The following is an 11,403-nucleotide window of genomic DNA, read 5'->3' on the forward strand; positions in this document are numbered from 1 at the left end:
GGGAAAAGCAAAACAAAGCAAAACTACCCTGGGAAGACAGGAGGATGAAGACCTACTACTTGTAAATAGCAAAGCCAATTTTAAAGAATAAGTTTATTAAGGATTTAGGAGAACAGCAGCATGGGGAAGGCTGTACCATTTATATGATCCAGTGTCTTAGTGCCCCTAACCTTTGCCACTAAGACACAAAGCGGGTACTAACCTTTACACACACCCTATGACAGCTTTTTCCCACTAAGACTGCTTGTTATTCTCATAAACTGATTTTCCCTGTATAACCATGTTGAAGAATATAAGGAAATGGAGGCAAAAACGGAAGGAGATGGAGGTGAGAAAGCTTGCAGGGTAATATTCCCTGAGATGTCTCTGGGTCCCTTGCTTCCTGTAGGACTCAGTGGGAACAATCGCTCTGTTTCACAAGTTTCTGCTTTCTCCCTGCATCCACACACCGCACCCCAGAAACAGCCAATGTGTTAATTGCAAGGTCAGGCCAGTGTCTCACGTGGCATCTGGGACGTGGTATAATGCAAACAGATTTCCATATGTGGTCCCTTCCAGTAGTCCTCGGCCCCGAGCACCCACACCACGTGAGAACTCGGCTTCTCGGGAGACGCTGACATTTTAATTGGGAGCATCTGTTGCCTTTTCTGTTATTTTTGGCCAGGTTTGGTTTATTTGTTTGAGCTGGTGTGTGTGTACAGACCCGCCTGCGTGTCTCACAAGAGGTGGGATGTGAAGCCTAGCATCGCCTCCTCTCCTTTTCTTCTCAAGTAGCCAATGGGGATGCGCGACAGGGCTCTGGCCTTCACCCCGTCTGTTCTCTTTTTGGTTTCTTTCGGCAGAATTTAGAGTGAGGAGGGCCAGGCTGAGAACAGAGAATCACCTTCCTGGGAAAAATAGATGTTTGGGGAAGAGAGGCCTGGCTCTCCCCACCCCCAGCAGAAGATCTAGCAGCAGGAGCCTTGGTCACAGGGAGCCTCTCCCCTCAAGCCCACGAGGTGTTTCTCCCAGCTTGGTTCACACACTAGCTGAGGTCACTGTCCCCAAGAGTCTCACAAGCCTTGTTCACACCAGCCGCTGAGACTGCATTTCTGCTCCCCATCAAAATCTATGGAGCCTTCCTGTAGTGGGGTAACTATGGTGGGTTAACTGGCCTTGCCATACTCAACAGCCCATAGAGAGTGTGCACTTTGTTCTTGCTGTTTTCTCACCTAGAGAGGGTTGAACAGTGTCCCCATCCCTAAAGATGTCCTCAATGGGGACCTCAGAATGTGATCTTATTTGGAGCAAAGGTTTTTGTCAATGTAATTAAGGTGAGGATCCTTAGACTAAATCATCTGGTCTAGGATGAATCCTAAATCCTGGAGGTGACAGAAAAGCAAATCACAGAGAGGGATAAAGGCCATGTGAAGACAGAGATACAGACTGAAGTCAGGCTGTCACAAGCCAAGGGTGCCAGGAGCCATCAGATTCTAGCGGAGGCAAGAAATGTGTCCCTAGAGCCTTCAGAAGGAGCATGACCCCACAATGTCCTGATTTTAGACTTCTACCATCCAGAATTATAAAAGAATTAATTTCTGTTGTTTTAAGGCACCAAATATGTAGTAATATGTTGAAGCAACCCTGGGCTAGGGTGACATGGTGTGTAAGATTCTAAGAATGAACAGGAGTTGGAAGTGGCCTTGGACTTGAAGCTAGGGGCCGGACTTTTCTTAACCTGATCTGCTCTGTCCCCTCAGGGAGGCCACATAGCCCTGGGCCTCAATATCCTAGTCTGTCCATTGCAGGAAGTAGACATGACATGTCTATGACCCCCCATGGCTCTAGTATCTATGATCTCCTATGACTCTAGAGTCTACGATCTCCCATGGCTCTGGTATTTATAATCTCTCATGGCTCTAGTATTATTTTGTATAAAAAAAAAGAGGTTATATCTACAGAGCCTGATGACATTATAAGCCTGAGAGCTCACTTTGAAAAGCAGACTAAAATGGGCATCACAGATCAGGAGAGGAGCAGGTTCAAGTGCAGTAAAGCTCACTAGGGAACACCCCACAGAGGAGGCAGTCTCTGAGCTCAGGCACAGATGGGTAAAACAGAGGAGCAGAGACAGCATAAAAGACAAGGGTGGGAGTGATGAATGCACAGAGCTTGAATGAACAGTGATTCTGGAGAAGTGGCTGGGATGGAGCAGAGAGGACCATGGGAGCACTGACACCCCACTCACCCGGAAATCAGGCTGCAGTGACTCTGCCCCATACCCAGGGCCAGCACCAAGATGTGCTCTGCTCTATAGGAGAGGTTGGGCTGCCCTTCTACTCACATGCATCCATGCATTAATGAAACTCATTGGACACCCACCAGCATCTAGCACACTGAAGAGTCAGTGGTGGCCTTGGCCTTGGACAGCAGTGAGGTGCAATGGTGAGAACAGACCACTGAGTGTGTACCAATGTTCAGAGTGGGAGGAGTTTTACTCAAGAATGTAACAGAGTCTTGCCTTAGTTTGAGGAGTTTGGCAATCTTCCCAGAGAATGAATTTTAAGCTACCTGCTCTGTGCTGTGCTCAGTTGTGTCCGAGTCTTTGCAGCTCCCTGGATTGTAGCCAACTGGGCTCCACTGTCCATGGGATTTCCCTGGCAAGAATACTGGGGTGGGTTGTCATTTCCTTCTCCAGGGTATCTTCTTAACCCAGGGATCGAACCCGTATCTCTTGTATCTCTTGCATCTCCTGCATTGGCAGGTGGATTCTTTACCTCTGTGCCACCTGGGAAGCCCTGGGAATAAAAGTTGGCTAGTTGACAGGAGTGGTGAGAGCTTCTTCTTGGTGCTCCCTCATTTGAGTATATGTAAGATAAGGAAGCAGAAACATACAACACCAGAAAAAAATAAAAACAGTAAGAAGAGTCAAGAAGAATAATCAGTTAGAAAAACACAGCAATCTGTGGCCATCTGGCACAGGGGCAAATATCTTTGCACAAACAACAGCCTTCCAGGCACCATGCTGAACCTATAATACAGCCTTAAAATTGATTCGGCATACTCTGGTTTTCTCAAAGGTAAGAAAGACTGGAATATTTTTAAGAAAGACCATTACCCAGCATCATCAACTCCATAGAAAACTGATTTGCATAGGTCTCTGTTCCCAGCTCAAGAGACTGACCTCTTGAGTCTTCCCGTATTGACTTGACAAACTGGTCCTCATCTATATTCATGGTCTAACTGTCCCATCTTTCTCTGTCTCTCAGGTTTTGGTAGAGGGTCCTATTCCTCAAAGGCAGGGCCTTCATCTTTCCTTTGCTTGCCAGCCTAATTATAGGTATCTATTCATCTGCAAAGTTTCCTCTAGAAAAAGCCAATGTTTATTTGGTGAGTCCCCTCCATCCTTCCCACATCCATCCATTCATATGGTCCAGAGAAAGCTGTCAGGAGATACAGACTCAGTAATTCAACAAGACTTTATTAAGGGCTCTTAAGCTCAAAGCATTATGCTCATAAAAAAAATACCTGTCCATAAGATGCTTACAATTTGATTGTGAAAACAAGACATAAATATATATAAATGTAAACAGATTCACATAATGTAGAGTATTTGGTGAATCACAGATGACCTTTGAGTTGGTTTCATGGATAGCAAAGCCAGCATCTTCCAAATCATTGCCTTCAGGTTCATTTAGGGCAAAATGCTGGGATGGAAGACTCTTGGCCCTGGCTATGGGACTGCTGATGATGCTCCTTCTATCCTGGAGCCTCCAGTGTAGCCAATCGCCTTGAAATCTCTTCAGAATAAGTGAGAAGAAAAATGCAGCACCTTCATGGAATACCTTCCCCGGTCTTTCAACTCATCTGCAGAGTTGGTGATTTCTATCAAACATATCTTTCTAGACAGGTACACAAAAGGTTATGGACCACCCTCCCTGTCTCTGTCTAAATTCATCTCTGTCATCTCCTCCCTACTCTCCCTCCCTCCCTTCTCTCCCTATCTGTCTCAATCTGTCTTTCTATCGAGACACGCCTCTCTCGCACGCTTGCTCTCATTCTCCACAAGCTTCCTTTCTGTATTTCCTTCTCTCACTATCTGTCTCTTCTTGTTACAAACTCACAACTACAGTTTTCAGAGAAACCCACAACCCTTGTCACGATAAGCCTCAATTCTACTTTATTAGCATGGAGAGATCAAGGTTTTTAAAGACATTTATAGGAAAACCAAGATAAAGCTGTGACTGATTTGAGGTCACTGAGGGAACAGGGAAGGAAAAATAAATTGGACAGGATGGAAAAGTGAAGAGCGGGAAGACTGAGTTAATGGCGTGTCAGCCGTCTGCCACTACCATGGCCGCAACTCTGCATCCTGTGGGCCCTCGCCCCGGCCTCGCTTGAACTGTTCTCACTGGAGGAGTCAGGGCCCAAAGCCTCAAGAAGTTCTATTGAGGTAAATTCTGTTAGCGGCAGAGTCTGACTCAGGAGCCCACGTGGTTGCTTCTCCTGGAACACAGAGCATCATGGGTCACAGGTTGGAGAAATCAATGATGCTCCTTCAACTCAGGACAGGAATGGGAGGAGGGGCTTACAGAGGATCTAATCTACCCTTAACAGAGAGGGAGACTGAGGTCTGAGAGGAGGTACCCAGAACCCCAGGGCTGGGGGCGGGGAGCAGAGCCAGTCCACGTCCTCTCTCAGGTTCAAGCCTCACTCTCAGCTTTGATGGGAAAGACAAGACACCTGAACCCTCTGAGCCTCAGAGCCTTATCTCTACATTTAGGCAACTCGTGGGAGAGCATTTCTGAGGGCTTCTTATAGGAATAGTGCTGTTCACAATTACTCTCACATTTAAACCTGACACAGTTCTGTGTTTTATAGGAGTCATTAAAATTCCCATGTTATAGGGGAGAAAAACAAGTCTCTGGGAGATTAAGTAAACTCCTTAAGGTCCTGCAGCTCATAGAGTTGGAATTTGAATCCTGATCCCAGTGGTTTATCTAGTGTTCTGCACCCATTCCCCCACTACACACACACACACACACACACACACACACACACCCCGTACTTAGCATAGGCTTGGGGGAAAATGAGAAGAGTGTGGAATCTGTGGCCAACCTCTCCCACACTCTCAGGCCCCTTCAAGCCCCCTGCCCTGACCATCACCATTGACAGGCAGCACCAGGTTCCATGAGAACAGGACTCCAGCCTGGCCCACTCTTTTCATAGAGTATCACAATGGCACATTCCTCTTTGCCTGCTGGTCCAAGTCCTGCCTCCAGAAAGTGGCCAGTGCTCCAACCAGCTACAGAATAAAGAGGCATTTGGCCGTGCTCCCCACACTCAGATATTTGCTCCATGAGGACAGACATCAAGATGTGCAAAGCCACCCCCCACCCCCTCAGAATAGCCAGACCATTCCCTGAAGCCAAAAAAGAAACTTACTTTGAAAGACGACAGCTCCCTAGCTCCTCCTCATCCTCCTTGAGCAGCTCAGCAGCATTCATAGCTGGCATCTGCAAAGGCCGCTCTCCCCCTGTAGAATCAGGACACTTCTCCACAAGCCGTTGCGCAGATCTGGCTATCTGGTTGGTTAGACTCACTCACACACTTGCACCAAGTGCTACTATTTTTCACGACTATTTTATTTTTGCCTTCTCTCCTAGAAATCTAATAGAGTCCTCTGTGAGGCAAAGGTCTAAAAGACAGCCACTCACATGAAATGATTCTACCTACATCAGAGAGGTCCCTCTTCCTAGCTCATGTATTAACTCCCCTTAATTGATTACTGAGTCACTCTCAGCCAGCAGACACACTCTTTTCCCCAACCATCACAGGGTGCATTACCTGGGCCAGAGAGTTTGGCATTTGATGTACCTGATATTTTTCTATATCTAAGGGTAGCCTTGCATTCTTATCTGACTCTTTATTGTGTGAGGAACTCTTTTCCTTACCTAGGTTATAGCTCCTACATAGAGGCTGGGACTATATTAGTGGCCATGGAGCTCTTGAGATACTAAGATTTATGCATCACTTTAAAACTTCTTTTTTTAGATTCCTATACATCACTCATAGTGGTGGATCCTTTCAGGGTACCTTTCCCCTAGAAGAACCCTTGTCCCCCAAATCAAGCCTTACCCCTCCTTTATAGCCCACTTCAAGTATTTTCTTTATACATCTCTGATCCGATCCTCTACTTCCTGTGCTTAAGCCCATGGCCCTTTATTTACACCTTTATCATTATCATTGTCTCATCACAGCGGTTCATATTTAGCTGCTAAATACCTAGAGTCCTCCATCCAGAGGTTGAGTACATGGGGGAACTAGGAGCCATTATCGGGGAAAGCTTGCATGACAAACTGGAATCTCAGTCTTTGTGCCTGAGGCAGAAGGAATTTGGAATTAGATGGGAAAGGAAGGGGGACCTAACTCAAGGGTCCCAGTAAAAATTCTCCCATTTGTGTCAAATACTGCTCCCAGAGAGAGATCATTTATAAAAGCACTGCCTTGGAAGAAGAAATAGATCCTAACAGGGATGACGATATAACACAGGGGTTGCACCTCTGTCTGTATTCATAGGGTCCATTTTGGTGGGCAAAGCACCACTGTGGGAAATGCCCAGAAAAATGGGTAGTGTTTGAAGACAAATGGGCTGTGGCATCTAGACACTGACTCATCAGAGTACTCATCTAGTGGGAAAAGAAGGGAGAAAAACTGAGCCCTTGGCTCTCAGTTAGGATGCTTAGCAAGGGCCCAGCCGAGCAGACCAAAGTCTGAGATGCTGTTCTAAGTCCAGAGGAGAATTCAGAGGTGGGTAAGCTGAGTCAGGAGTCAGGGTGCCTGTATGGGAACCCTTTCTGGGAACAGAGAAATGCTTGGAGACTGTAGATCAATTCCTATGGAGCATCCCTGGGCAACAGATTAATTTCAGTCCCTTTCCAAATGATAGAGGTGAGGGTCCCAAATGAGTTTCTATCCTCATGAGATGCAGTTCAGGAATTGGGGTGAACTGGACCAGCATGAAAGGAGTGGAGTACAGGGGAGCAAAATCAGATGAGGTGATTTCCTGGCCAGAGGGACGAGTCCCTTCTTACTTTATACCTCCCACATCCAGCAAAATGCCTGATTCACATCAAACAGACAAGAGAAATTTTTGAAGAGCAGTTTAGAAGTGAAAGAGGTTTCCAGACACCTTTCCATCATTTTGGCAGGTACCTTCCAGCTTTCCTGGCCAGGCCCTGCTTACTGGAACCCTTCATCCAATGCCACAGAGAAAATGCAATTCCCCCTCTGCACTACTGCTCATTACCAAGAAAAATGATGACTTGATAGTCTTCCAGCAAGAGAGAACCATCTATTTCATTTGGAAGTTTGGTAATTGATTAGGGCAATAGATTTTCTGCAGGGCAGCCTCTCCGGGAGAGTCTGGCTCGGGCATAAGATTTACATACATCAGGTTCACTCTGCCTTCAGAGTTTGTCTCAGAGGATGAGATCACAAGGCCATTACTGGAGTGGGTGGTGGGCTGCCAGGGTAGGGAGCACAGGGAAATTCCCAGACATCATTTCTCAACAATGAGGACCATGTCTAGTTCAGAGCAGGTTCAAGTAATTTTCTGTCAGCAATTTTAGGTAAATCCATTACCAAGAGTCTGTCTACTCTGAGATGTGATCAGAGCAAGTGGTCCTTTGAGGGTCTCTGCTGACCAAGCTTCAGGGTAGATGGGGCCTAGAAATTTACCATTAGCCTGTGTGGTCCCCAATCTCAGAGGCAGCCAGTGATGGCCTCAGCGCAGTTATATCCTGCATGTGTGTCATGGGCCCCCTCATGTAGAGGTCAGCAGAGCCAGCTTTTAATAAACACTTGGTCACTATTACAAACTCCATCTAAAGCACACCCTGATCTCACGTACAAATCCTTACTTCTAACTCTCTCCTGTGACTCTGGATCAAAGCCTTTCAGTGCCATTATTTACCCCCCAATGCAAACATGGATCATTATGTTCTCTTTCCCTGATGAATCTTTATTTAAGCCCTATCACTAAATGCAAAGTTGATTGTGATATTTTTAATTACAATAACAGAAGATTGAATTTAGCCCCAAATGCAAAGGTTGAAGGGTAGGAGTGTTTAGATCTTACCTACATATTTGTAAAGAATGGATGGGTGACTTGGGTCTCTATTAGCTATCCCCAATTTTCTGAGCATTTTCAGTAAGAGCTGCATATACACAGTCAGAACTATGGCCCCTAAAATAGTAGGGACACAACAGCATATCTCTGGGGTGGTCTGAAAGAATGAGATATTCATCTGACCTGTCCCATTCTCACCATACCTACTCAGACCATGATGGAAGACGTTTCTCCCTTGACCAGTTTGAGGATGGACCCAATTTCCTTGGGGATCCCACAGACTAAAAAGAACATCTCCATTCCTTTGCCTGAAGTGGTAAGAAGCTATAATCTTTCAGGTCTCTCCCTGGGTGGGCATCCTCCTCCTTCTACTCCATGGCTAGTAGTTTCATCTGGTTCTAATCAGACAAATAGCATCAGCCACAGATGGAAGAAAGAATTTCCCGAGGATGATATCATGCAGGTAGACATCTACTCTGATAAATGTAAATTTGGCCTTGTAGATGAACTGGCCTTGTTAGAAAAGTGCTGTATATGCCTTAAGAGAGAGTTCTAGGGTAGACCTGACTGATACTACTTGCTGAGCAAATGGTGAGACTGAGAAGCAGACCTATCAATTTGCACAATTTATTGTACATCTATGATGCACAGTGCAAGATTTTATGAAATATACAAAGAGGGCCTAACTCATGCCCTCAAGATTTATGTGGAAACTCACTGATGACCTAACTATCACAACTTCTCATTGCTCATAGGGCACTGAGGTAGCTACTGATATATCCATTAATATCCATTAACATGGTCATTAATATATTAAAAATGGATTTATTCTTACTCAGCATGGCTACCAGCTTTCTTCTGTTCCCCAACTTATCAAAAATAGAAGTGAAAGCGCCAGATTCAGTGATTCTCTTGAAACCCCATAAGGAAACCAAGAGAAGCATCTTGACAGCTTTCTCTGGGGTAGGTTGAAGGAACATGTTGAAAAGGGTTAACATTCAACTCACAGGCATGTTAGCCTGTGTTGTGCACCAACACAGTGTCCAGCACTAAGTAATTTGTCAATATTTATTTGGTTTAATGAATGAATGATTGAAAATAGAAGTGTTTTTATGCATTCTTCATACAGCTACAGATTCTAGGTATTATGATTTTAAAATAACTGTCCTGTCATATCTCAGTCATCATAAGTTTAAATCAGTTTTAAGGAGTGATTATGGAGAATGTGGACAGAGTGTAAAGTTGGTATCCAGAGACCTGGGTAGTAAGTTTGATTAATACTTACTAAGCAGGTTGGCCTTGGGAGGGTCCTTTAATCTTTCCAAGCCTTGGTTTCTTATGAAGTCGACTGGGGGATGGAGGACAAGCGGAGCCAAGAGGGGGTGAAACAGAAGGAAGAGACTAAGTTGGAACATCCCAACCAGCTCACCCTCAGCATCCAGCATCCTCTAAAGCTCACCGCACGTTGACTGCAGACATGCAGGGACTGGGAGGGAAGCCTCAGAAAAGGCACAAGTGGGTGGCATGATTAGGGTCAAAAAAACGGCACGCCACAGAAAACAGGACCCAGGAGAAGGATTTGACAGAATGTTCTTGGAAGTGACACAGGGCACGCTCTACACTCCTCTCCTTTAAGTTACCTAAGGATGAGCAGCTCTAACGCCCTGACTACCTGGTAACTATAGAAAAGTCTCACCGTAAAAATTCAGTCTGTAAGTTATGTGAAATCTTTACTGTAATAAGTAACTGAGTTAATCATTAATATTTTTCCCTAAATCCCCTTTCTGGAGAATGTCTTTACAAACCTTAACATTTCGACTTTCAGGAGTTTATCGAGGGTTTGCTATCCCAAGTACAGAGCTGGGGCTTGTAAGCAAACATTAAATTAAACTCATCCAGAATTACTGAATTTCCACTTTTTTCTTTATTTCCTTTTCCTCTGTTCAGTACTTCCCTCCCTCCCTTCCTTCCTGCCCTCTTTTCTTCTTTCTCTTTCTTTCAGCCAAAGGCCCAATGATAACATAAAAAGGAAATGTCATTCAGATAATATTTTGGAGACTTTGGTTCTCCTCCCAAATTTGCCACCAAAATAAATGTGAACCTTGTTTCTTGTTTCGCTTGCCCTCAGCATCCTCATTAGTTAAATGAAGGATCTGAACAGATTCGATGATTTTTCAGATGCTACCTCAGGGAGCAAAGTGGAAGCAGAAAGATCACAGATGGGGTATTCAATCCTCTGTTCTCTCCTCAACGGAGGAAGCGAGTTTCTCATCTGTTTTACACAGAGGCGGGGGAGGCACCATAATAGTTCAGTTGAAAAAAACCCCAAAATGTTCTTTTTGCTTTTTAAAGATGAAATATTAGAAACCCACTGATCTTGAAGGTCCTGTTCCCCTATAGGGCAACAGGTTCTACTCCTTATTGAATTTCTGTCCTGCAGAAGACCTGTGCTGCACGCCCCAAAGTGTAATACAAAGAAGGGAACGTAAGACAGTTTGTGGTTCCAGGGCACTCACACTGCTCTGAAATTAACCAAGGAAGTGTTGGGGGCACCCAAGCATACCTCTCTCTCTGAGAAGGAAGAGGCCAGGAGGACTGGTGTGGGCAGAGAAATCTTCACAGAGAAGTGGCAACTGGGTCAGTCGTTGAGGATGGGCAGTCCATCGAGAAGAGAAGAGAGAGTGCATTGCAGAGAGGGGGCCACTGGTCCCTCAGCCATCCTCACGCGGGCGTCTAAGAGCTGGCGCCCAGACAGGCGGGTCCCTGCTCTCATGGGGATTATGGTTTGAGGCGATGTGGACAAGTCACCAAAGGACACAGTGGGCTCAGGGCCCAGTTCCACTTGATGGGCTTAGTGATGACAACTGAGATTTTCCCACGAATTCATCTGACTCGGGTTAGCTTGGGGAAGGCCGCCTGAGTCAGCAGCAGGGCAGACAAAATGACCTCCCCAAGAAACTTCTCCTGAGACACGGCGCTGGCTGGGATTCCGAGACATTCCAATATCTGCACGAAGGGCAGGCCCACCCCCAGCCAGACTGACCTCAGCCTTGCCTCTCCCCACAGATAATTACGCCTTGAGGTCTCCAAAGCAAGCAGCGTGGGTAACCCTTGGAAGTGACATGTCATTTTCTGATGGGAATTAAGGGCTCTGAAGTAACCAAAAGGCTTCTCAGCAGGAGGGCTTGTTATTCTTTTAATCGTGGCATTAAACCTCAGGCTAGCATTACCGAGCTGTGACCCAACTTGCCAATTAGCTGCTTTTGACAGGCTTTATCATGGCCAGGCCAGTT

This window comes from Bubalus kerabau, chromosome 21 (assembly GCF_029407905.1).
Source record: "Bubalus kerabau isolate K-KA32 ecotype Philippines breed swamp buffalo chromosome 21, PCC_UOA_SB_1v2, whole genome shotgun sequence".
NCBI lineage: Eukaryota > Metazoa > Chordata > Mammalia > Artiodactyla > Bovidae > Bubalus > Bubalus kerabau.